General features: G+C 38.8%; 1 protein-coding gene across 2 annotated transcripts in view; it reads left to right on the top strand.

Annotated features, from left to right (window-relative positions):
- The window catches only part of BMPR1B (bone morphogenetic protein receptor type 1B), a 260,490-nt gene that overhangs the window by 41,479 nt on the left and 192,053 nt on the right, over window positions 1-26,958 (top strand). Inside the window, exon 2 of one of the 2 annotated variants that reach the window (XM_054824510.1) lies at window positions 9,222-9,292. The exons of the other annotated variant lie outside the window; for it this stretch is intronic. The gene's annotated coding sequence lies outside the window, so the exon portion shown is untranslated. The remainder of the gene's footprint in view (window positions 1-9,221; window positions 9,293-26,958) is intronic. 2 annotated transcript variants of the gene reach the window in all.

The raw sequence follows: 26,958 nt of genomic DNA on the forward strand, positions 1-26,958 counted from the left end.
AAAGGAGATTAAAAATCAATTATTAAACCAAGATTTCCTTTATTCTCATTCTATTCTTGTTTACCTCTCTTTTATGACTTCCCCTTAAAATATTCTACTAATGTAGGAAATTAAAGATTTTCCTTAGGTACATTTCTGTATCATCTGAGTTACAGGATTTCTCATTTCTTTTCTGATAAACATGCTCAGTAAGTCCACTTAGCATGTATGAGAGAGACGTCTGTGTACGGAGAGGATACAACTTATTTCTTTATAGTAATTATTCTGTTATTAATTATACCAAATTTCTTCTAAGGAAGAAATCTGTATTTTGCCCCTTGTGTAGAATTGAGATACAAGGCAGGAATTACAGCGTTTCACCAGAGATGCGAGCAGAAATCCTGGAAAAGGATTGCTAAACATGCAATCTGAAATAAAAAGGTCTTTGATAAATGTGGATTACTTTTGCCGAAGGGTGTATGCGTAGGCATTGTTGTAATACTATGGCGGCATGAAGAGTGTTTATGGGCACAGCTGTGTATGTTGAGGTGTGACACTTCAGCTGGGAAATTATATACTAAAATATCTTTCCTTTTATCTTTGTGTCATAATGTCTTTTGTTACTTAAGTGATTTTTAAGGAACTTTGAGAAACACAGAGGCTGTATTTGAAAGGAAATAAACTTAGCAAATCATTAACATCAACAAATACAATAAAATAGTAAGAAAGAGTCTGTAGGACTGGTCTGTGTGTTTATTAGAAGACATTAGAACACCATGTTTAAAATAGTTGACTAAAACTTCAGAAGCGTTACATTAGCATAGGCTTTATTAAGAATATGCTATTTATATTGAACTGATGAGAAGGGACAGCCAAATCCTTTAATGTACAGTTATCACATGTTGGTCAGAGAGCTTCCAGCGTTTATTGGAACATCAGTGCCTTATGAAAATGTTTTTAAACTTCTACCAGATTTTCTAAGATTATGGAGTGATTAAGTATTAGCCAATTGTGGTGCTCCTGGGTATCATGAATTTCTGGAAAATATCCCTCTGCTGTCTAAGAAATGAAGTCCTGTTCTAGGGAATTCATCTGGAAAGAACATTTCTTTGGGGGCGATGGGGACCATCTGTGGAATTCCAAATACGCGGAAAACCTGGAGCGGAGATGGGCAAAAAATACACTAGGAGGCAGGCGGTTTTGAAGAGGTCACTGCGGTAACCTTGCTTTGAGGAAAGGTCTGCGTGCGTGGGCTGATCTTCTGACCCTTAATTATTGAAAGGTAACGTTATACGCTCTTCATGCCTATGCAATATTTCCATGGCATAAGGCTTCTAATCATTCCCAATCTTCATACAATTTCCATGTATATTTATTGGCACATACACAATATATACGCACATGAAACCTGTGGTTGTTATTTAGTATGCAGCCCATGTAGTTTCAGAACATTCAACTCTAACGTAAACAAAAGCAAAAGGAAGCATGCTCCGAGATTCAATTCACAAATTACTTTCTAGTGCAGCAAATTAGTAACTTGCTTTGTGCTGTAGTGAGGTGCATTTTTTCTCTTTGAACCATTTGGTTCATAAATGACTTTGTACTCCAATGGTTTACTACTGTTGTGAGATTTCACCAAGCAAATGGTGTTTGTCGACTTACTGGGTTCCGCATGCGTGTTTGCTTGCTTTTGGCCATCTAGTTTGAAATTCTGTGATATGCCATATTCCAAGTTGTGATGGAAAGCCACCCTTTTTCTCTCCTTCCTTTAAGGAAATTAAGTCTGTTCATAAATGGAGATGATCTGGCTGTCACTTCTCCTGTAGCTTAACGTGGCAACTTGACTGTGTCCTTCAAGAAAGGAGTTCTGTGTCCCCGTCCCCTCCCCAGTTCACCATTTTTATTTACAGTATGTGGTGAATTGGTCTTTTTAATGCAAAATGCAGGGTGCTTCTGTATGAAGTCTGAAAATAGGGGAGAATAGATCTTGTTCCTCATTTAAAATGGTAATAGTACATCATGTTGTAAGTAAGGATTTAGAAATTACTCTGATTTTTTTATGCTGAATGCTTTAGCTTCCTTGTTTTTCACTGCATCAGCCTGAAATGACCTGTAATTCTCTCTCTTGTGGGTGTTTCTCAGTATCTATTTACATTTTTAGCCTTATTTAAAAAAAGAGAATAAAAATTGAAGTTTTGTAACTTTTTTGTAACCTTCTCCTATTATAGCTATTTCTTTCACATTGGAGCTATTGTGAATGGGTAGATACTAAAATATATTTCGCTTCTGATGTAATCCTATTATTTCAATGGGAAAAGTTTTAAATTTAGAGGCACACCCAGAAATTATTTAGGCGCTTGCCGTATTGGATAAATATTTTTCTGTTTTAATAGGCATTCCATGGTTGTGGCCTACCATATCAACGCTGAGTTTCAGATTAAGCTGAGAAGTTGGGTCCGTTAGAAGAACATCTACTTATTTCAGGTGGATGCCATGTTACGATGCTGAGTGTGTGTATAGAAAGGAGAGGGATTGGGCTTACGGTTCCTCTTTGGACCACTTGTGGGGAACGTGTGGCCCTCGGTGCGTCTGGGAGCAGCATCTGCATGCTGCGTGTCATCAGCCAGGCACACGCGCTGAGCGACTGCAATGGCTTTTAGTTCTCCAATATACATACGTGCTTTTAGTCATCAGCATCTTATAGTTTTGTGTTCTGTCTTCCCAAATGTGCCTTGGTGTAGGCATTGATGTCATTTTCACGGAGCACATAGTGCGCTCCTTCACGGCCCGTAGACTATTGCTCCTTTCAATGTTTCTACTAAAAGTCTCCATAAGCTCCATGTGGAAAATGTAGCTACACGGTCCCAGCATTTCTACCAATAGTGCCAGGCAGTTTGCGTGCAGAGAACAAAATGGGTCTTTAGGGCCCAGTCTGTGCTTGAGACTGGAAATTAATTTCCAGTTGCTAAGTGTAGGTGGAAGCCACAGTTACGTTCTTAATCCTAGTCCACTGAAATGTATTTTCTGACTCTTCCCTTAAACTTACCTGCCTCAAGCTAATCATGGTAGTTACTTTAAAAAAATATAAATAGATGACTCATAATGTCAACACACATGACTTTTCTAGTGCCTTTTCTCCTCTACTTCAGAGTTAAAATAATACTAGAATGCCTCAAGTGTTAATTTCACGACTGGCTAGAATACAGTATTCTAATATTGACAACTCTGATTAGTCTCAATAGAGCCATGTAGACTTAAGGGATATTTATACTGTCTCATTTTGTTTGTACTCAAACTTTGTCAAAAATCTTTAAAAGTTGACTTTGTTTTAAGCGATTACATTCGTTTAGTTTCTTGGTTTCTTTGCCATTAAGTAAGTGGGAATGAATACAGTATTACTGCATTTCTCCTGATAGGGAGGCATTAAAATCCTTTGAAGCTGAGTGGATTACTAATTATATATTGAAGTTATCAATCAGTTATCAATTGAAGTTTATCAATCTTTTAAACATCAAAGATTTATGCAACTGAAAAATCTATAATTTGCTTTAAAAACAAAATAAAGCAAAAAAAACCCCAAACCCCGTCCCCAAACCCTCAAAAAACCCAAAACCAGAATCAATTCCAATGCCAAGCAATGACAGCCCTTGTCATCTTGCTTGTTTATAATTGTGTTGTATCCCATTAATCCCAGTATAAATCTGACCTAGTCTCATGAATTATGAATTAAACTTTACTCCTTGAGCATCCGATTTGTGGTACTTGTGTGCTACGGGAACAGTCGCAGCAAATACTCGAAGCCAAATTCCCCATGCTCTTTGTAATGCTGGGAATGTAACTCTGCTGTTTTTCTTTGCAGAGACTTTTCAGACTGGAAGGGCGGAGTTTAGTCTTTTCATACTAAGAAAATATTTGAATGTATTATTCCAAAAGGCAGTCTGAATTTTTTTTTTTTCCTGTGGATTTCAGTTGAAAACAGATGGATCAGGTTTCATGCTGGCTGTTTAGATAGGTGCTTGTCATTCTCAGAGCGAGCAAAGGAGGCTCAGCGTGAATGGCATGGAGCCATCGGCAGGGAAAGCGCATTACGGGTTGATGTGGGAAAGCATAGGCAAGATGAGGACCTCATTGCATAGCAGATCACCTGTGGGGTTTTTGTTTGGTTTTTTGGTGTGTGGGATTTGGTTTGGGGTTGTTTTTTTGTTGGTTTTTTTTTTTTTTTGAGAATCTCAGCACTAATTTGTAGCACAGTTAGTACAGAAAATAAGAAGTAATAAGGCCTTACAGAAATGCATCGAAATAGATGAGCCTTCAGTGTATGGCAAAGCACCAGCAGTGTTATTTCTGTAATGATTTAAGAATGTCATAAGAAGGGGCCTTGTTTTTTCCTGATAACCTAAACGCTGGCAGCCATAGGGAAACTAGGTAAAGCTATGGAGAAAAGTTTAGCCATATCTGTGGATTATGTGGCTTTCCGGTTCTCAGCTGAAGGTTTGTGCCAGTTCAGCTGTTTTGCGGAGTCTTCTGTGGGTTTTGGTTTTTTTTTTTTTTTTAGAGCATTTTGCTTCTCTCACTGATATGCTACTTTAAAATTACAAACTTAAAATTGCCCTGACCTTGACAAAACTGGTATCTTATGTGATACTGTCTTATTATGAGATCATGTAGTCTAATGGGAGGGGAGGAGTTGATTCAGTTTCAAATTAATATTTTTTTGTCTATTTGCAATTAGAATAATTTGCCTACTCAGCTTCTTGTCTATATTGCAGTTATGTTTTTCTCTGATAAAATTTGTAGGTGCAGACAACTGTAAATGCATTAAATTGATTTCATTCTATTATAACGTTGTATAATTTGAGAACTGAAGCCACTGATGAAAATTGATATCCAGAAGAATTACCTGGGTTTCTACAGTCAAACTACATATTTATATACATTAGGTTTACATATGTTAAAAAAATAATCATAGACATTTCCATTGAGGGATCAGTCTTTTTGCCTCACAGAGACTGCATGAAGTGAAACATCATATTGCTCGTATTCCTCATGTTGTAGCACTTTTCTATAATCTGTCTCCCTTAGAAACTTTCTGATGGCATCTATTCATTTTCTCCGTAGCTTCTAAATACTTTTGATTCTGAGTAATTTGTTTAATTAGCCCCACGCTATCTGTGTGATTACTCCAATCTGTGCTGCTCTCTCAGCTTTTGCCTGCAAGGCTGACCAATGGCAGGAGGGGGAGAGGGCACCTTCCCGTCAGTGGCTTGCTGAGGCTTTGGTCCTTGGTCGGCTTCGTGCCGCTGGTTGCCTGAGCGGGTGGACTCCTCCTGAAAGAGCTGTGAGAGAAGGGTGAAAATATTATTTAGTTTCATTCAAGTCAAAACAAATATCAGTTGTGGCAAAAAGCTTCCTTATCTTATGAAACAGGATATTTTTATGGTTACTTTGGTGTTTCCCAGCTTTTTGTTGTCTTAGTATCAGCTTACTTGTGAAATCCTGGACTGTATCAGCCAGGGCGAAGTTTAAGTTTCTGCCTCTGTTCTGGCGGAGTTTAAGAGGAATGATGAATTAGCTGAGGATTAAGAGTGTTTTGTGTGCAATTGAGAATGAATGCTAGCTGAATCCTCTTCATGTTTTAATGGTTGTTGATGTCTTTGGCTCCTGTATTGGTTATGTACCAATTCTGAGATGAGACCCACGGATGTCATATTGCAGCTATATTGGTCTACTAAAGCACAGCATGAATTTACTGCTTATTTTTTATGTATTGTTTTTCTTACTCATTCTAGGCTTTTCTGTCTTTGCAATAATAAAATGAAGAAAAAACTTCACGTTTTAACCCAGCCCATACAAGTCAATGGTCAAATGCTGGCTGAAATGTTTGATAGGCACCTCCTCTAGATCACAAACAAAGAAATTAAGTAGATTAAGGAGAAGAGCGGAAAGCATTCTCAAATAAGTAGATGTGCTTTTTAGAAGCTGGAAGCTTGCATGTGGCGTCATGGCTAAAGCAGGAATAGAGACTTGCCTCGTCTGTAGTGAATGTGTCGCTGTTTGTGTGTTTAACGTTAGCTTAGCACGGGAAAATTCTTCATCAAGAACACTTTAAATATAAGATAGCAAAATCATATACCTGAAGGCTGTTTGTAAGTGGAAAACATTATTTTGAGCTGGGGAGATTGTGCTATGATTATTGGGGGTATTCACTTGTAGGATGTACCTACTTGAGATCAGTCCCTGATCTCTGCAGGGTGGAGTTGAGGAAAAGAGTGAAAAAGACTAGGAAGACTGCTTCCAGAGATTCTAGAAAACAGGAGGATCACGTGAAAACTTCCGTATCGTGTTTTTGCCTGTCTTGGAACATGGTGAAATGAAGAGAAGGACGTTATTCTTCCTTTGTGGAAGCTGAAGGAAAGGAGCTATCATTCTTCACTACCAACCATCCTGTTTAAACTCCTCTCCTCCAGAAAAAGATCATGGAAATTTAACTGCTTCTATAAATTGTAAGCTTCAAATCAGATCCACATCCCTCTTTTAACTGTGTGGAGGACACTGACAAAAAGATATGAATGACTCCTTACAGAAGCATTTGATAGGAGAAATTTGGAAGTTCAAACAACTATGTGGCATGCTTATCCAAGACCTTTACCTTTTCCATTCAGGAACAGACTTTTTTCTCTACCTATACATGAGCCTGAAGTTGGCATTTTCTGTCTGCTTTCCACTGCTGTCTCAGGCGTGAATGCAGCTGACATCAGAGTTGTGTGTGACTACTATGGATGGTACTGCTGTTCCTCTCCTCCACAGATGTCCTGTGAGAAGGTACAAATGGTGCTCTGTGGGAGTGAGGGATGGAGCTACGTTTACTAGAAAATGATCACCCTTTGGATAGAAGCTGAACTCATTACTGTTTCCTGCATATCACTTTTTAGCTCCTAAGTCATTTTCTTATAAACTTAAAACCTTTGCTCTGGAAGGAAAGTTTACTTATCTAGATTTCAGAGTAGAGTTTAAGTTAGTATTAAAGTAAAAATAATAATACTTGGTTTTAATCCTGAAATTTCTGTGCTTGATTATGATCCCTATTAATTTGAACTTGGAGGTTTATGTTCCTCATTGGGTGGGATCCTCACTTGTAGGAGCAACCCTTCACCATAGCCCTGGGCGGCTGCCCTGCAAGTCATCCCGTGAAGCCTGGTTTGCCCATGGCTGGACTTGCTCGGTCATAAAACGATGTTGCGAGAGTCGTGCACCTCCCTCTCCTGTAAATAGGAGGCAGGGGGATGAGATGAGAGGGAAGCAGAGCTGTGTGAACGTTTGGAAAAGGCCACAAGATTTAGCTGTCGAATGTTTGCTAACTTGAGACAGTTTCTGATATTGGTGAGAGTTGCCGCGTTAAATGCGTGCTGTTAAAAAAAATCTGCTAATGAAATACTGATACAGAGTGGATTGAAATTAAGTTGTTTAAACCAAACCTTTTCTACCTGTAGCTTTGTGTCAACACCAGACAAACCTCTAGGATGTATGAAAACTATTTAAGTTAATATTTCAGAATGGGTATGACCTTATACGCACAACTTGATGCACGTGAAAGGGCGGAACCCCCAATATTCGGGCCCAATGAAGAAGGAAGCTTTCAAAATCCCTCCAGTGTCTCTAGAGAGTGAAGTCAGTAATTTTTCTGACTTTTAATCTAAGTTGAGATATATATTATGGATGCACGAGGTCCCCCAAGTTGTCAGTGTTACAGGTATTTTGGGGAAGATGTACTCACTATAAGAAGCTGTTAATTAGAAGCAAAACCAAATGATCATAATTTCAGTAGTTCTATACGTGAATGTTCACAGAACTAATATGAACAAAGCGCATGGAGATTTTTTATTCTGGAAGAAGGGAAACTGTAATGTACACTGTGAATTAACTATGTCATTACAAGCTAGTTACATATTTAAAAAAAAAAGGTGTAGCATCTGTTTAGTGGCACTTAAAAATCAGAAGCACTACCTAGGTATTTTCTTTAATAACAAACAACATTAATTTTTCCCTTCAAACAATAGAGCACAACCACTGTAGAGTAACAAAACTGCTGTAGGAACAGGGACAGCTACTTGAACTGGGCCATTATCAGCAAGTCAGTTGTATTTATTTCCTTGCACAATTTCTAGCTGTTCCAGTATTGTGAAGGAAATGATAAATATTTGGCTACTCTTTAAGGCAGGAACGAAATTGAGCCATTCTGCAACTCTTGAATTGGTGTTGCTATATGTAAAACTACTTCAGATAAGATAAGCAGTGACATTGTAAGATTTTAGGGAAGGTGTCTAAATGAATAATTTCTGCTTCACATTCTAGTGTGATTATGGAGTAGTTAATTAAAAAGTAAAGAAGCAAAAGCTCTGGTCCTCTTGTTTCTCCTTGCCTCTGTGCTCTTGTGCCTTTTGTTCAACCCATGAAACTGCTTTTTCCTTACGAGCACGTAATGCGTTCATTCTGCAGCAGCAGCAGCATCCTACTATAGCTGTTGCTCCATCTTCTTTTTTTTCTCTTTTGCTTATAGCCTCTATGATTAATTTTCAGCCCTGTCCTCAGTCCTCTGCAGCTGACTGAAACCGCTCTTGCCGAGGACTTCAGTAAAGCTTTTGTGGCTGCATTGCAGAATAAACGAATCTCGGTCTCTCTGCTGCTTTATGTGACTGTTGATCTCACCCTAAGACTTTATATGTGTTGCCGTACAAATCCCATCCTACTCCCGTGAAAGTGTTTGCATTTGTGCATTTGTTCCAACAGGGAGGAGCGATAATCCTTAGTTTGAGCTATGTGAATTATTAGGGCATCCAGAATTATTTTAGTAATGTGTATCATATTACCTCATTTTTCTGGGGCCTCTATTAAGATGTAAAGGAAACCTGTGTGGCTGAAGATTGCACAATGGGTTGCAATATTGCCATTTTCTCTTGGAAACTGACCTAATTAAAAAAAAAGTGTAATTTTCCTTATAAAATAGTGTTTGAATATTTCACTATCGGTGGGCTGCAGTTCATATGAACATTTACCACGTTACTCGTTGAAATAATGTAGTAAATATGTACCTAGTTATATGCCATCAGTGGGCTTTTTTCCAGATATCATTATGTTTTCACCTGAGTATCATACTAGAATTGGAAGGTCTGTATTATTTTAGTAATGATTTAAACCTTCTTTCAGAATATCACTAATCATTTAAAAACGTTCTTTGCCCACAGGGTGGAGTTCATTTCTTTTGTTCTTGGGAGCTGAATAGGAGAAAGGGACATTTCAACCTTTCTTGATAAAGGTAAGACAGCATCTGTTGATAAAGATAAGACACTGTTCATTATTATGAGCTCATAGAAAGTTTGTCAATGGTGGGTTTGTGTATTTTGCATTTTTTTTTTTTAAGTTCTGTGCTTTGTAGTAAGTTCAACGTGTGCTAACATAACTTGTATTGGGAATGGAATGTGTAATTCTACCACAGGTATCAGTAAAGGCTCTGAAGGTAAGCAAGTACCTGTAGATCAGCATGACAAAGTGGATAGCAATTCGTTCTACTGCTGGAACTTGTGACATTTTCCATATGCCATTGAACTGGCCTGCCCAAGTTCACTCCATCGCGCTTGCACACACTTGGTGAGAGCTCTTAGAAACAGTAGAGTTCTGTCCATGCCACTTCTCAAATAAAATGTATAGGTTTGCCTGGTGCTGTCTTTACTGCTTTGTATTGTCACGTGAGAGCACAGGGGTTTGATGTGAGAAGAGTCTTGAGACCTATTTTAATTGAGATACACCTTCAAAATGAAGCAGCAAATGCTTGTCCTACTTCTGCTAGTCAGAAGTAGGAGACAGAAAGGGGATAAAACTCTGGAAGTCTTCTCAGAGACATGCTTCCCCCAATGACTCTTGCTTCATGTTGTGGTAAAAGGTCTGATGTTTTATAAATTTTATAGAGTGTAAAATTAAAACCTGCAAGAAACATTTAAAGGTGTAGCGTGCAACTTAATGTTGAGCTCTTAATTGCAGTTTTTGATGCCGAAATCAACATAGTACTGCCTTTATTTCCATTTGGCAAATTTTGAAAAGTGTTTGTAGGTAGGTTTGATGTGACAACTGCGAAGAATGGGGTTGCTCTGGTTTAACAGTTACCACACGCGCAGCAGATGGACCATCTGTGTGTCCTTCGTGCAGTGCCATGCAGGTAGGGAGCACAAACCTGTTTCAATTTCTGTTCCAAGGGCCTGGAATTAATACACGGTCATTTATCATTTCTCATCCAACAGGCTGTAGTCTCTAGTTGAGGGTGGTAATGTGTTTTAACAAGCACAAGCTGATCGCTACCTACGGTGTGACAGTATCTGCAGATCCACTTTTGACTTGTTCAGCGTTGTGTTTAACTGGGTGGTAGTATGAAGGCTCCAGTTGTATGTTAACGTTTAGATTATCAAGAACAGCAAGGCATAAGTCTGCTTCCTGAAAGTTAAATAGTTGGTAAAAGGCAAAGACTCAGAACTCTAGCAAAGCTGAAGAGAAATCACAAGATTCACCAAAAGTCAGGTTTGTGTGTTTGTGCTGATGTAGCTGATTTTGAGGTTTTCTTTGTAAGCATTAAACAATTTTTTTTAAACAGTAGTTTAAAGCAGCGTAATCATGCCACTAGGAATGGATGCAGTTTTTATCAATTTACAGATGCTTACTGTATTGTAGCCTACTACTTCAGGGAACGAGGAAGAGTTACAATCGCATTCATAGCCTTATGATTGTGTGGGTAGGTAGACATTGAGTTACATTGACTTCTTGCTTAGCAAAACACACAATTAAATATTTTTTTGTATAAAAATGTTCTTTCAAATTCTTTGACTGGTTTCTGAATTTAGGCCTTAGCTTTGATCTCTTATCCATTGGTAAATACAAAAAATTCCCTTGAGTTCAGTAAAATCCTTCTAATGTGCCCTGGTGCTCCTGTTTTCCGCCCTGGCAACTCATGAAGCTATTGCCCATCATTTCAGATGTTCACATTTTGTGAATTTTTTAAATGTTTTTTTTTCGTTTACTTAGCATGTGTAATCCCAAAGGTTAAATTGCTGTTGGATGAATTCTCAATCATCAATGAAAGGAGAAAGAAATTTTCCTGCTGAAGTGGTACATGTATTGGAGGACTCACGGACCCTTAGTGAAGGAATGTGTTCCAGTGTTCGATTGCTAAAGACGTGGGGGGAAAAACTGCTGTGCTAACATACATGAAAATGTATTAATAATAATTTACAGATAAATTAATATGGCCTGAGCTAAATCTCATTCTGGCAAAACCCATGTTGAAGGAAATGAGAATTTACTGGGTTAGGATCTAATTCAGTCTGATTTTTTTTTTTTTCCTTTTTTTCCCCTCCTCCTCTGCACTGGAGAATCATTTTAAAGTAATAGCCTTAAATATTTAATAGTACTGTACCTACTGTGTTAATTTGCTGGTTAGAGGCAAATACATTTTTTTTCCCTGTCCTTGTCAGAAGACTCAGTTGCCTGTATAAAGCACGGTCCTCTGGTGAAACAGCATGCTCTTGCATTTTCTGAACATTGAGCAGAAGTTATTCCTCCTTAGAGATTGCTTCATGCTTCTTGTGCATCCATCAAGCCTTGCTCAGTGATATATGTAATAGGCTAGACCTGACTCGCTGCAATTCTTCCTCTATTTTGGAAAAACCAGTGTGTCTGAAGTCTCTGGGGTGCGTGGTTCCCCATGGGTGTGCAGTCAGAGCAGCAGCACTTCACTCGTTCTTTGTTACTTTGCGGGAGTGGAAGAGCTCGGAGTCCGTACTTAATTTTATCAGTACCTAGCAGAGGTTAAGAATTGCTCTTAAGGACAGAAATTCTCAAATGTAATCAGTGGCAGATTCCTTTTCTGGCTGTGTTGAATCGGTGCTCGTGTATAGCTGTGGGAGGAACTTGTGCTATACAGGCAGGATCAGTTACTGGTATCACTGAAAGAAAATTATAGTTTGTGAGCTCTGATGCTTCCCCATATCATAACTACTTCTTCAGCTTAACCACTCTTGCAATGGCTGCAGGCTTCATGAAGAAAAATGTTAACTGTTCCCTGTCTCCTCCTCACAGTCTGCTCCGAAAAGACTGCCCTTGAGTATTAATTTAGCCTTATTTTCAACATTATATACTTTTGTATTATATACTGCAAGTTTGAGTCTGTGAATTGCGTGTAAGCGTAGTACAAATGCTTTGAAGGCGGAGGATGCGAGCGTGCTGCAGGTTCAGCTGTGCTTTCTCCTGGCAGTGGTCCGAGTCAACGTCACAGGCTGGGATAGCTCAGGTCCTCGGGAGGAGGAGGGCCAGAAACTGTCCTGCAGCTTTCCTACGTCTTCCCTCCCAGTTATGATGAATAGTGTAATTTTTTTTTTTTGATCGCAACATACTTCAAGTCCAAAACCAACAGTCCTCCCCTTGTGTGTCTTAATTCTTTCTTCCTTGACCCTTTTTTAAAACCGAGAACTCCTTGGGGCAGCAGCACTCTTCATACTTGTCTGGTTTACAGCAGAGCACGTGCGAGTTCGGCTCAGCCTTCTCCCCGAAGAGAGTGCTGTGTCGGAGACCAAACGCTGTCCCCAGTAATAATATTTGCCTCAGAGGAGCTTGAACTGCTTTCTGGTGGTTTTGGAAACAAAATACAGTAATAAGCGTTATGTTGCAAACAAAGCAAGGAAAACAGGATTGCTGTTTTCCTTAAATATGAGCAGAGCTTTAATACTTTTAAGACCGCTGAAATGTTTGTTTTGCTGGGGGAGGTTAACTTTCCAGGAAGTTGGACATTTTCTTGACTTGTTTATTTTGGATATTTCCACTAATCGATTGTAACCTAACTGTCAAAATATAAAGCCAGGCCCCTGAAACAGACAGTAACTGCGGCTGGAAGGGTGTATTGTGATCCTTCCATGGAAGGAGGAGAACTGAGTGGCATTTATGTTTCTAGTACTGTCTGTAGTTGGCAGCGGAGTCGCTGAGTCGGTGAAGTGTACGATGTTTTGTGACTGGGAACCATCCTTCAGTAACTTCAGTTTATCAATGCATAACTTAACAAATATAACATAGAACAAATATCAACAGAGCAAGGCTGACTTATGTAGAAGATTATGCAAGGGAACGTCTTGTTACGTTTCCTGTTTCATATTCTAATGAAATAGTCTATTTCAGATTATTGGTAAGCAATTTTCAGCTTGGAAAGGTGACTACTATAAAATATAAATGCTGGGGAATGTATCTGGTTAAAATATGCCTCTTTCCCGCATTGCACCTGATTTTCTTTTGTGTGTGAAAGGCGATTAGCGCAGAAGACTGAGGTGGGGGGGAGTAGTGGATGTTGCTGAATGGAGTGGAACAGGTTACTCATTCTTTAGAATAGCCAGAAGGCAAACTCAAGTGCACTTGAAAAACCATGGTAAAATACCCCACGTGTTGTTCGGGCTTTTAAATACAATGTTTGCTATTGACTTTTACATTGGGTTAGGGAATGAATCAGCTCCTGAGAATGCGCTGGAAAAATCCGCTGTGGAGGATGTTGAGAAGTGGCAGTGTAGGCCGTGGCAGGCAAAGCATCCTGCACAGTCATTTAAATGCAAGTGTAGGTGTGTGGTGTTTTCTGTACGCTATATATACACACATATAGTATACCCTATATGTATATAATATTCTATATACATGTAATTAGTTATATACATATATGTGCATATTGTTGTGTACATATGTACCTATATGCACATGTGTATATACATATAGGTGTATATATATGTATATATATGCATATATATACATGTATATGCATCTCCCGCCTTCCAAGATACTTCCTGCATTGCCATTTTGAGACTCTCTCTACTAGTCCTTATTATGCATACACATACATATACGTATACGTGCACACGCATATATATGCGCAGATACATACGCATACGGGATATGGCCCAGGAAGGTCGAAGCCAGGCTTTTCTCTTCCTATGCATCCACAGATATTCTCTCATCAGCCGTACTCCTATGAGAAGAGTAATGTTTAATTTGATCTAGGAGGAGGTGACAGGAGTCAGTAAGGGAGTAGAAGAAGCTTGTAGGCAACTGGGTGATGTAATCCCCTGCTGACAGGTGAGCTGCAGGGTTTGGGAAGTCAGACTGGAATGGGCCAACCTAACTCTGAGATAATTTGGTACTTATGTGTTTGGTGGTTTATGTGGTTTTAGGTGGGTTGTTTTTTTTTTTTTAGGGGAGGAAAAGGGAGCGAAGGGTTTGATGGTATAATTTATTACTAAGCCTTTCAGGACTGAAGTTTGGGGTAGGTTGGGAATGAGAATCTATTGTGATATATATATATATATTTATTGCAGGAGAGAAGAAGCAGGAGTGGTGGTACAAAAAACTCTATAAACCATCCCTCCACCCCCACCGCCCTCAAATAAATGAAGGACAATTAACAGTGCTTGAGAATTGTGGGTGACACCACAGACTATGCATGGAGAATTTGCTGGCCAAAGTATTAGCTTTGCTGTGATTAAAAAAAAAAACCAAACCTTGTTTAGTTATTTATGAAAAGATGAAAATAAGGTAAAACAAATTGGGATGTCAAGGGCAGGGTAATGTACCCTTTGCAGCCTTCAGGTATCAAAAGCAGGATGTAAACGCAGAAACTAAAATCACTTTATCTTGGTACAGAAAGCATGATTTGTGTCTCCCCTGGTCTTATATAAAAAGACAAGCTGTAAGATGCCTACCAGAAGTTGTTCTAGCCACTGGGTGTGGAAACAAGCCTGTGACTTCATATGAAATGAATAATTTTCATTACAAATGCACATCTTGTGGATCCATGGAGTTAAACGTCCACTGCCAAAAAGGTGTTGGGTGGCAAGTCCAGAGATTTTTGATCTGCCGGAGTCATCTGTTGCTGACTGAAACTATTTTAACTGAATCCTGAACATTAACAGTATTAAAATACAGACTGCGTCAACCAGGGTTGTCTACTAGAATAGCAGAAATCACTTTGGAAGTAAGCTGATCACTGTGGTTCCCTGGAAGTTACTATCTGCAGTCATGACTACCTAATGCGCAAAAACGTAATGGCCTGCGCTGGGGTAGTACAATAGAAGCATTGTGATATTGTGATAACTTCTCTTCCTGGAAAAGCATAATTGAGATCACAGAAATCAGTGAGACTGAAGGACACGGTTAAAATAAATCTTGTGTTGCTCTACTGGATACTGCTGGCTGGGCCTTAAATACGTTCCTAGGTAATGTAGTTAGAACCGTAGTATATCCCTCCGTCATATTTGGGACACGGAGATATTCAGCGGCCGAAACTTTGTATTTGTTATGGCTGAACACCGTATTGCAAACTACTTGAAACTGTGAGTGAAGATACCACATTTTGATAACAGCAGCTTTGTGCCTAGAATTGAATTATATGTATAATATACTGCACAACCTATTGGCGTGGTGAATGAATAGGAATGACTCTGAAGACCTACAAATGGGAATACTTAGTTGGAGAATTAGGAGACAAAGTGAAAGGACTAAGCCTGCTGTAGAGATCAGACTGCTGCACTGAGAAAATCAAAGTCCGTGTGCATGATCTAAACCATGTTTGACATGCCAGGCTTTGGTTTCACCAGGAGACTCACTATGGTATTTGGTTATGTTTTTAAAACCCGCAAGTGTAAATTAGAACGAGCTAATTTTATAATTATTCCCAACAGACACGCAAGTAATTTAGTCTCAAACGTTTATTTTATAAAGACACAATCATTCAAAAAAAAGAAGTGCTGAGAAACCACAAGTGGTTTGAGCAATAGAGGCTTAGAGCTTTTGCAAACACGCGCGTGTTTAAAATGTGGTAGCATTTGTTTAAAAGCTATTGAGTGTTCTGTCTCTTTCTTTGCGGCTTTATGACTGTCCTTAAGATTAATACCAAGGAACTGGAGGGCGAAGGGGGTTGTTTTGGTCTTGGTGGTGTTAGTCATTAATTTAAAGTCCAGGAAAAACTCAGTTGTTCAGACTTAAGGAATGAAGAACAAAATCATGTTTGTTTAAGATGTTGCTGGAAGAGAAACTGATTCTGAGACTGAATAAAGGGATTTTTTTTTTCTTTTTTATTTTGAGACTTGATGGATTGTTTATTCTGAAGAGACAGGGATACCACTTTAATATGGTTTTTTTCCTGTCTCAATAGCTTGAGGAAGGAACTGCTGACAAGATAAAATATGCTGTGTGGAAAGGGCACCATATACAAATATGTTAAAATCGAGATTGTAATATTAGCCTGTAAAAAGATGGTTAGAAATGGTGAGGTTCTCAAAAGCTGTTTCACGAGCAACTTCATATATGTCATGACTCTCACTGGTTCTCTGATTGTTATTTTAACATGGCCTGAGAGGGAATAAATATTTGACAGTGACAGAAGTTAAGTCCCCCACAGATTTTGGGTCTTACACAATGCACGATATGACGTTACAATTTTTTGAAAAATAGTTCCAGTAATTATAATACAATTTAAAGGTAGCAAACAGGTCTCAATAACATTACACTTTCTGAGAGCAGTAAGCTTTATTGGCTAGTGAGTCTTTTGTTACTTTTACTAGTAAAGATTAAACAACCAACCTTAGCATGGCTGTAATGAGCTGTCAAAGGTGAGTTTTAGCCTACTTTGCTTCTTTAAGGTGTTGTTTAAATAGATCTGTGTTTGCCTTTTTGTAAGCAGTAATTTTTTTTCTGTTTTTTTGAGACAAGTATCAACTTTTAGGTGGGGAAAAAAGGGAGACTCGTGGTGGTTTTTGTGTGGTTGTATACACAGGGTCTGTTTATAATGTCTGTATTTACATTTATTTTATATAGTGCAGATAAACCTTTTTGTAAACTTTTTGTAAGATTTTTAAATACAGCTAGGTAGCAACAAGATTCTTTAAATTTCCTGTGTAGGTTTTTAGGAACAAATAACTAATCGTTAATCAGGCAATGGATCATGTTTTAGGTTCAAGTGTCTTGCTTCTGGAATAAGTTATTTAGCTTTATCTGAAGCCTAATACTGCTGGAGTTAAGAGATAAATCTCTGTCTAGATTTTTCAAGAGGCCTGCAAAAATCAAGCACCAATTTTTCAACAAAGGTAACAGGATTTAGGACTATAACTTCATATACCTTTTAAAATTTTAAACCCTACTCAAAGTAGGATAGTATGGTTGGGAAGTCAAGATGATGTGAATGACAAAAAATTACAGCAAATGGTTCTTTTAGATACCTGACCTTTCTGGCAGTTTCCATAAAATTTCTACTATAAAGTAGACATGAGTATTTTGTGAACGAATCAATTGCTTTCTAGGTTAGAATATATATTTTAGTCTCTTAGTCTGGAGAATTTGCACTGATGTAAGGAGTTTTTAGGCTTTCTGGAATATTGTGTATATTTAAAACTTTTCACTGGATTCTAGGTAACTTTTTAACATCGTATGGTCATTGGTTTTGTAAAATGTACCAGATTCACAGCTTCAGTGAAAAATTAGATTTTCAACTTGAGTGAAGAAATATAGCCCTAATGAGAACAGATTTTAGTGGGTTGAAGAAAGGAGTTATTATGAGTATTCAAGTCAGACTTTTGTCTGAACTTAGTTTGCACTGATCTTCTGCAGTATTTTAATACTGGTCATTGGGTTTCCAGCATAGTCTAAAACTGTAATTCCAAGCCTTTTTTTTTTTTTTTTTTTTTTGGTCAAGCGTCTTTTGGTCAAGTCATTGCTCTCTGTTCTAATAGGTATGCCTTAATATTTACATTTCCCATCAGAAAATATGTGTTTAAAATGGTTGAGTGCAGGTGTCAAGATTGCCTCCAAACTTGGAGAACTTTGTGCAGCGAGGGGTAATGTGTGGTACGTCCTCATCCACGTCCCACCAAGGTCAACAGAAAGGCACCCGCCGGCAGCAGTGGGTAGCTGAGCACCATAGGTAACGTTCTCCTCTTGTCTGTTTTTCTGTTAGTTTAGACGTTTGTATGCTATAAGAGTATTTTTGCAGTTTCAGTTATTAAAAAGTTCTGCCTTTCAGTTTTTGCAGTGGTACGTACAATGCGTAGTGTTTCTGTGAAATTTTTGGTGTAGATGCACTGTTTTCACGACTTTCATTTAAGAATTTTCTTGATAATCAGACATCAAAATCCTCAAGTGTCTTCATCTTCAAATCAATATTTTATTTTAAATAGTTACCAAAGTTGAGTACTTGTATACTTGCTTCCCGTAAGTTTTAATTCTGAAATATTTTGCTTACATATTTAATTTTCTGTACATTATCTGCAGTATGTGTTTTTTCCTGTTTAATTTTGATTTCCTTTTTCTCTAAGATACCTTGCAGTTTTTGAGTTTAGATATTCGACTTACCTTTTGGGAATATCAGCTTAGATAAATGGGAATGAATGTTCAATATAGTTTTTGTAGCCCTTTGTTATGAAAAGCAGATGTAATGGGCGATTCCTACTTTTTTTACTTTAATGGCTTTCTGGCTGCATGTAGCTAGTTCTGTCTGTTATAAATGTCATCATTCACAATAAGAAAAAACTAAATGCAATGAACCTTGCAAGCCACAACAACAGAAAGTGTCACTTGCTTTGTCAAAGCTGAAGGAAACTGGTTTTAGTCTTAAGGTTTCTTCAGTGACGCAGATTTTCTCGAAATAAAGTATACATATCTAAAACACCAACAAACACATGAAACCTATGAATACTGTTATTCCACATATATCTCTAGTGTTTATAGACATATGAAGAATTTGCATTAAACACTAGCACTACAAAGGAACAGGAAGGACTTTAGCAAATGTGGTACCATGTGGACAGAGCCTCAGGGCGGTAAGCAGACATTCCTTTTTGTTTTATATAGCTGTGAAGTGTGGGAATTCTGCTTCCCTTTCTGTTTGCTCATCCTTCTGTCCTTTTAAAACGTTTTCACAAATTTAAATAGTGTGAAAATATTTAACTGAGGCTTTGTGTATAAAGACTACCTAAAGAACATCTTTTATGAGGGTCATAGTGTTTTTTGACTGGGAGAGAATAAATTTGTTGATGCCTGAAAGCAGAACAAGTAAGTAAATAAAATCACCAGGTAGTCCTATGAGAATTTCTAGTTCTGGGAATATAAATATATATACATATGCACACACATTGTGGGAATTTTTAACAGAATAAAAAAAACCCCCTAAACAATAAGAGGTGGCAGATATGGAGATTTGGGAAGTTGTTTCCATAACACCATGAATTATGACATTACATTTGGATTTTAAATGCTTATACGCTGCAAATAAAGCTTCTTTTTCCAATTGTATTTAACAATATTTATAGGTATCACACTATTAATAAAGTTCAGCGGCACAAAATAAATTCTCTCGGTAAAGCCTCTCCATCTGAATGTATACTCAAAGAACCTTCTACTCAATTTTCCTCCATTAGCCTATGTGTAGTTAAAAGCTACAATTAAAATGTCATCTGAGATAGGTGAGCAATTAATTTGTTTGAGACTTTCAGATCTGAGTCCAAACGATTTAAAAAAAAAAAAAAAAAAGAAAAAAGATCCTACCTTGCTTCAAACACGATGCGTTGTCCTGTTTGGCTGCCAAAATTACCCTTGAAGACCTTATTTTAAATGATAGAGATTTACAGCACTTGTGTGCATAGTTGACGAAGGGAAAGGAAAATGTAATTGAAAGCATTCATCAAAAGCTCCAGCTTTCAGTTAGCCTCAGTTAAAAAGCAGAGTTTATTATGAAGGGGCATGGTAAAGTTGGCAGGATTTTGTCAATTCTAAGCTGGAGCTGAATGAGCTACAGGTAGGAGATTGAAGGCCCAGTCTACACCCCGCTGAAGTAAAGTGGAAGTTTCCCATCAGGTCTAGGACTTTACAATTTGCCAAAAGACTTTGATTGTGTGTGATAAGATTATTTAAAAAAAAAAAAAAATCAATGATTATTAGAAACATTATTCATTTACATATGTTTAAATAAGAATAAATTACTATTGCAGCTGAAAATCCCCTCGTAACATATTGTGGAAGCCCTTGTGTTGATCCCAGATACTGGCGAGTGGTGTTGCGAAGAGGCAGACGGTGCCTGTTCCCCTCTGAGGCTGTGATTATCAATATTTGTCGCTACATCTGCGCGCTGCGGCGTGGCCGAGCCGTGTGGATTTGAACCAGGTCAGATGCGAGAACTTGCTCGCGGGTTTTTTTTCGGCAGCCTGGCAGGAGCACACAATGAGGTATTTATAGCTGCCTCCTACCAGCTGCAGGAAGAATGATGATACCTGATCTGGCATAAAAATCTACCAAGATAAAATTACTTCAAAATTTTTTTAAAAAATTTATTTGTATCAGCAGAATGGCTTAACACCAGTTCAGCTTTTTTTTTTTTTTGTCATGAGCTTTCGCTGCTTTTTTAGGTACTGAGCACTCAAACTGCAGTTACCACAATTATTATTATTACATACTAAATATCAATATTTTGATAATTTAATATTATTAAGTATTTGAGCTGTATTGAAGTAAATTGGGCTGTTATCTTAAGGCTAGTAGTTGTCAGGGTATAATTTGAGGAGATTTTTTTTTTCTCCTCTTGTTGCAAAGAGGATTTTCCATGACGGGCTGCTTTCTCCTCTCCCTTCCCCCAACCTTTCCTCCCACACAAAACTTGTGCTCTTCCTTGCCACGATGTAACCATTTTTCATAAACAGTAGTGATATTATAGAATGATAACTATTTTTAAAACAGGAATTTATCAGGCATGATCTTTCTCTGTTTTATCAGCGTAACTGGTGCCAAGGTGAACCTGACTAAGGAACGTGTTAGCTGAGCATGGTGAATGACAGAAACGTCGTAAAATTTGTTATTGGACAGGGAGTACTGGCCTTATTGGAGTAAATATGTGTGGAATTGCATCCTTGAGCAGACAATGGTGCGGTAAAATTTCACGTGAGGAAGTCTTATCAACAAAAGTTTAAAAGTTGTGTCCTTTGTTTTAATTTCATTTTAGATATTTGTTAATATTTTCAAATTTCAGTCAACTTGTGGGCTTTTTAGTAGACATGGGGTTGGTAAAAATAAGTAGCTCAATTCTAAGAAGAGAGGCGATCACCTGGGAAATGTGTTGGAAAAGGTAATTTGTGGAGGGGAAAAAAGAAAATTATGAGAAGAGAAAATAATTGTTATGTTGCAATCTCGAGTGCATATGCACACATGCTGTTCTTCCATGTATAATCGCATTACAGTCCAGGATAAGCGAGTAGAAAAGCCTATGCAGATTTTAGTAAGTGATCCCTGCAACATGAGATGTGGGAGGTGAAAAGCTCTGGTGAATGACAATCGATTTTATCTGGGTTAGGGAAGAAACAGCACTTTCACTTCTCAACTTTATAACACACCGTCCGCTATGTTTATGTCAATAAATACACTGTAAATAAGCTCTCAAGAATTGACACTTCCATGCAGCTGCAGCAGCGTCAGGAGTTTCAGACTGTTGTCTTGTTTCGCCTCTGAACGCGCAGCTCTGACTCAGGTAACAGTCATCACTTACACGTACAAATTTGGCAGCACCAAATAACCACTGGTAACAATTTTCATCAAAGACAAGGACAAGCGCGTGGATTTAAAACAAAGTATAGAGCATATCTGTCTACTTTGGAGCATTTCGTTCATGCAGTAATGACCCACGGAGGGTTTTGCACAACTGCTTTTTACAGTTTTACTGACTGTTGTCCATGACCAGGAGTCAGATTAGGGGGGAGGGTTTTTGCAAGCTCTACTGACAGTACGGCCACAAGTAGGCAACATCGGCGTTCAGGCAGGAGAATTTGATGGATAAGATAAACCTTATATAAACTAACAAGCATATCCCTTGGCTGTATGAAAGAAGATGACGGCTGTAAGGTCACGTTAAAGTCCCGAATTGTTTAGGAAAGCTTATGTCTTCCAGCTGGGAAACATCACACAGACAGTTCGGAATACACCAAAGTTTTGGTTTAACAGAAACATGGAAAGTCAACTTAGGTAATTTTATCTGCTGTGTTCCCTTGGGCCAGTGCTTTGGAAAGGAGAGTAAGTTCTGTCATTAGTCATTGTTGCCTCTTGTGAGCTATTAATTTATTATGCTCTTTTATGTCTGTATGTATTTTTTGTAAATAGTGCTTAGATTAAAGTTAAGTATACGTATTTGTAAAAACAGATGGATTGGGCTTTCAGGGGAAGTCAAGCTTTTTGCCTCTGACTAGGGCTGGTACCGTTCATACTCATGTAAAACATCTACGCTTCTCTGCTGTCTGTGAAAGGTTTGGTAAATTTAGAAGCAAGACTAATGGTCGGTGATAAGAGGAAGTTGCAGACACTCCGATTCCAGTTTTTCTCATTTATGTTAACAAAGGAATAACCCGTGTGTGCTGGATATCTTTAGTAACTTGGTAGAACTTCATATACCCACGTCCGTACTCGCAAAGGGCTGTCGAGGATGCTTAAGTGCTGCTCTGTCCTGGGGCTGTGTGTACAGAGTCATGGAGTGGTCGGGAGAGAGCTGTGTAAGAACTCCTGAAGGATCTTTTAAGGTAACGTGTAAATTTAGCATTGCTGTTTTATTAAATAATCTTTCAGCTTTTCCAGCTTTTGATCCCGTTACAGCGGTGCTTTGTGTTGAGGTAAATAGGAACCTTGGAAACGTGATGTGATGCTGCGTAATCGAGTTCTCCAAAAGAAACTGTGCCCTCGCTGTAGGAAACTGAGCTGGGATGCACGAGCAGGCACTACTTGAGCAGAAGGTGAGCTCAGCTTTTTGAAAGGAGATAAGGCACAAGCTTAGATAGCTTTAAAAGTCCCAGGTGAGCTTTTAGTTTGGCTTGTCTTCAGATGAATCAAATACATGCCGTGACTGCTACATTCTGACAAGGAATGTTGTGCTTAAGTCTGATTTCACTGTGCCATAGGCAGTTGTTCTACTACTTTTAAAGACTTGGATTCAGTAAAAAATGGATTGAGAAGAAAAAAAAATAGCAAGGAAATCTCACTGTGGATTCTGGTATTCAGTGGCTCCAGGCAAGCAAGGTGATGACATAAAATTAGGATGCATATTTAGGTTAGTGTTTTGGCAAGGTAAAGGGTTGGTTAACAAGGCAAAGATAGCAATTAGGTAAACTTCTGGTTTAATTTCTCTTTTAGTTTCTCATTAGGTTTTGCCTTTGGGTATAGTCAGCTGCGGCATGATTTTATGCTTTATCATGTTGAAAGGGGGTATTGTAATTTGGATGCAGGCTTTGGCATGAACAGCCTTCTGGCAGAGGGAAGGCTCTCTGGGAAGGACGGATCCTGAAAGGAAGGGACCCCAGGAGAAACCAGATCTGCAGAAAACTGGCCTGTTAATGCAACACGACCTTTTGCATGCTGTCTCTTGAGTCTTGACTGTACCCTTGAGCTAGAGCTCTTCTTTGGAGATTTGTCATTTTGTCAATCTTTTGCCTGACAAGGAGGGATGGTGGAGGTGTCACAGCTTAGCAGTGTCCCAGTTATTTCTGTGGCAGTTCCTTAAGCAGAAGGCAAAAGCTGCTGAGAAAGAAGATGAAGTTTTGGGAACGTGCGCCTGGAGCTGAAAGGAGGATTGAAGCACGTGCAAAGGCGTTTTGGCATTTCTGGAAGGTGTCGTACGGGTAGGCTGAGTCAGACTATATACTAGTGTAACATTTGGGGTTCCCTTCTATGAAAGATGAGATGATAATACATTGCTGGAGGTTTTTCACCCATTCTTAGTTTAAAAAAAAAAACCTCATTTGAGACTTAGTTGCAACATTGCTACTAAGCATGGTGAGTCCTCTTTACCCAGGGCTCTGTTGTCTTTTGAATATGTTCTTTGATGCCAAAAAATGGATTATCCCAGTGTTGCCAGGGAGCGTGACCCGCAGCACAGTGTGAAGAGGAATCCAGTACGTGCGCTATGGAGATAACTGTTTTCCCACTCATACTCTCCCTGGCGTGACTGCGAAACACGCTTTCCTGGTGTCTCTCCCAGCAACCTCTTTGTCATTGGAGATGCGTGAATGCTGGAAAAATGTGTTTTTCTGTTTGCATCGTCCGTGAACAGACGGCTCGATGGCCAGTGGTTGTTCCCACTGCTGTTGGTTTTGCTGTTCTTCTCGGGTGCCTCACGGAGAGCTTTCCCAGCCCAGAGCTAGCCTTGTGCTCTGCCGTGAGCTTAGTGCTGTGAAGCTGAAGAAACCTGAGAAGGAGAGACAGCCTTCCTGCAAGTAACAGATGGTTACTGTTTTAAATACAGGCCCCCAAAAAAAAAAAAAAAAAAAAAAAAAAAAGGGATTCCTACCTAACATGCAGTGCTGGGAGAGAGGAGGGAGGGTTTTCTTGGGGGGTGAGGGGTGTCTGAAGGAAAAGAGGTGGAAAGAGGGAGGTGAGGGATGAAAAAGAGAAAAATTGATTGGACCTTTTTCATATCCTACTTAATCACAGTCATATGTCAGGCCGTTTGAGAGGAGGAGGGAGGGGATGGCTTGTTGAAATCTGTAGCGTGCTGGAATTCTGCGAGTGAGTTGTGTGGTGTGGTGAGCCCTGTGGCTCGCTGCTGCCCCGATGAATAGAGCCTTTCCAGAGCTGCCAAGCCCGAAGCAAATGTGGTCAGGGATTTATTACGAAATGTACCAAACCTTGGCATGGGGCTAATTGTGGATAACAAGGAGCGTGCTGGAAACTCAGACCTGAAAGGTGACAAATGCAGAAAGTATTCTGTATCTGATGCTGGTGAAAGAGGTTTTGTGTAAGGCAATGTCTGTGTGTCTGTGCTTTTTGCTAATGAGCTGCCAAACATAGCTGCATGTTTTCTTGTTATTAGCTTGGTTAAGATAGATGTAGATTTCTTGTTTCAGTTACTTATTTCACAGCCAACAAAGAAAGAGTAATCGCAATATGGCTGTAATAACTGAAGCTCTCGAAGCAAGTGGGTGCTGTCTTCAGAGTACCTGATGTGCACATCCAAAGAGATGGTGAATAGAAAGTTACGAGGCTGGATATTCACAAAATACTAAAGTTGAGAGTTTGAAACTTGAATATAAAGGTTCTGGAGACAGCAAAAATGAACTGTTGGCCTTGGAGAGAATATTCTGTTCAGTATCCTCAGTGGCTGAGCGACAAATTCGTGTAGCAAGACTGGTGTTTCTTCAGGTTTTGAAGTTTACTAGACCTACTGTATCCACTTCCTTGAATGCCTAATGTTCATTATTGTACTTCACAGCATAGACCTGTACCACAGTGACATTTAATCCAATGGAAAGCTTCTTGCTTCCTTTTAGGGCTTCGTCCTGTTCTTTACAATATTCATAGCTGCGTTTTTAAGTCTTATATTGGTTTTTAACGGCAGACATAGTTAGCTTTGTCTGTGGCCATGCAGAGACTGCTTCTGTCTTTGAAAGCCATCAAACTGTCCAAATGAGTATTGTTAAAAATCAGAGGTACTTTAAGAAAAGGTGCAAAAAGAAAAACTGGAAAAAAACCCCACAACCAACCAAAATAAAACATGGAATGGATATAGAGCTTAATTGGCTTAGACGTTAACTAACGTAGAAGCTAAGCAATAGCGAAATGTGTTGTAAGAAATAAAGTGCTACAAGATTTTATGCTAATATTCATTCTTGTCAAATTGGTAGTGTCAACTTTGTCCTTTTTTGGGTTTATTTTTCTTTTTTGGAGGAGAGCAGCTTTGGAGTTGATGTTTCACCCAGAAAACAAACACAAATCCACAGTAAGAGATTTCTGTTGTTTTTTCTTCATGGGACATATGCTCCCTTACATTTCTAAAACTCTTCTAAATTATAGGGTCTGAAAAACATACTAGCTCACTTAATCCTCTTCTTGGTGGTGTGAGATTTGCTGACAGTGGAGTATCAGGGAGTGACGGACGTTCAAAGGAGAAGCTTCCTGCATAGCATCGCCTTTGTCTCAGTTTAGTTGTGCCTAATGACTTGCATCAGTTTTGAGACAGTAATGGCTTGTGTGTTGTTGGCTTGTGGAACTGCTCTGATCCTTGCAAGTCTGTGGCAGGTGAGTCCTGTCAGGTTTATCGTAGCTCCTTCCTGTCCACAATAGTCCTTATCGTATTACTTTCCTGCCAGTGGCATGAGAGAGGAAGCAATGAGAACCCAGCAAAGTCAGAGTTCCTTAAACTCTACAATCCTCCAAAGGTGTCAAAGCCGTTTATTTCATAAAAACAGTGAAAGAGCTTTCCACTTGGAGCCAAATTCTCTAATCTCAACGTTCATAGAGGTTGCATTGTCCTGGTTGGTGGGGGAAAGCAGGTGCTTAATGAGAGCTAGCCTGATCCACACAACAAACATTGCCTTCGGTCTTGATGCTGCTTCACTCGTATTCTCTCAGTGTCTGTCTCCTCTGATGCACAAAAGGAGCAGGTCCCGCGCTCCTGAAAGTCAGTGATTATGCCTTACCATCAGAATCTTCTTGATCCATCTCAACTATCCAATAAAAATGATCCAGTTGTACTGTAGAAAATGAGGTTTTTTGATAGTATAGATTCTTAATTGCTAAAGACTTTAAATCATGTTGCAGTTAAAGAGTTATTCCCCTCACGTGAACTGAGCTGTGATATTTAAAAATGACCATGTTAACAGAGAACCAAGTCATCTGTAATACATTCCTCCCATGGTGAATGTGATACCTTCCTAATTGCAGAACAACAAAAATGTATATGCAGACTGATGGGGAAAGAAGAAATTGAAAGCAAAGGGAGCATCTGCTTTACAAAATAACAGTTGGAAACAGTTTTGATTTTTCTTGTAGTTTTATTTAGCTTTTGTTTTATATTTCAGTTATGGATAGGTGTACACAGAGCCCTTCTCCAGAAATTCACAATTTAAAAGACCAAAGATTTTATAACATTCATGGTCCAGCTGGTATTTTCAGTCA

The sequence above is a fragment of the Grus americana genome, chromosome 4 (assembly GCF_028858705.1).
Source record: "Grus americana isolate bGruAme1 chromosome 4, bGruAme1.mat, whole genome shotgun sequence".
Classification (NCBI taxonomy): Eukaryota; Metazoa; Chordata; class Aves; order Gruiformes; family Gruidae; genus Grus; species Grus americana.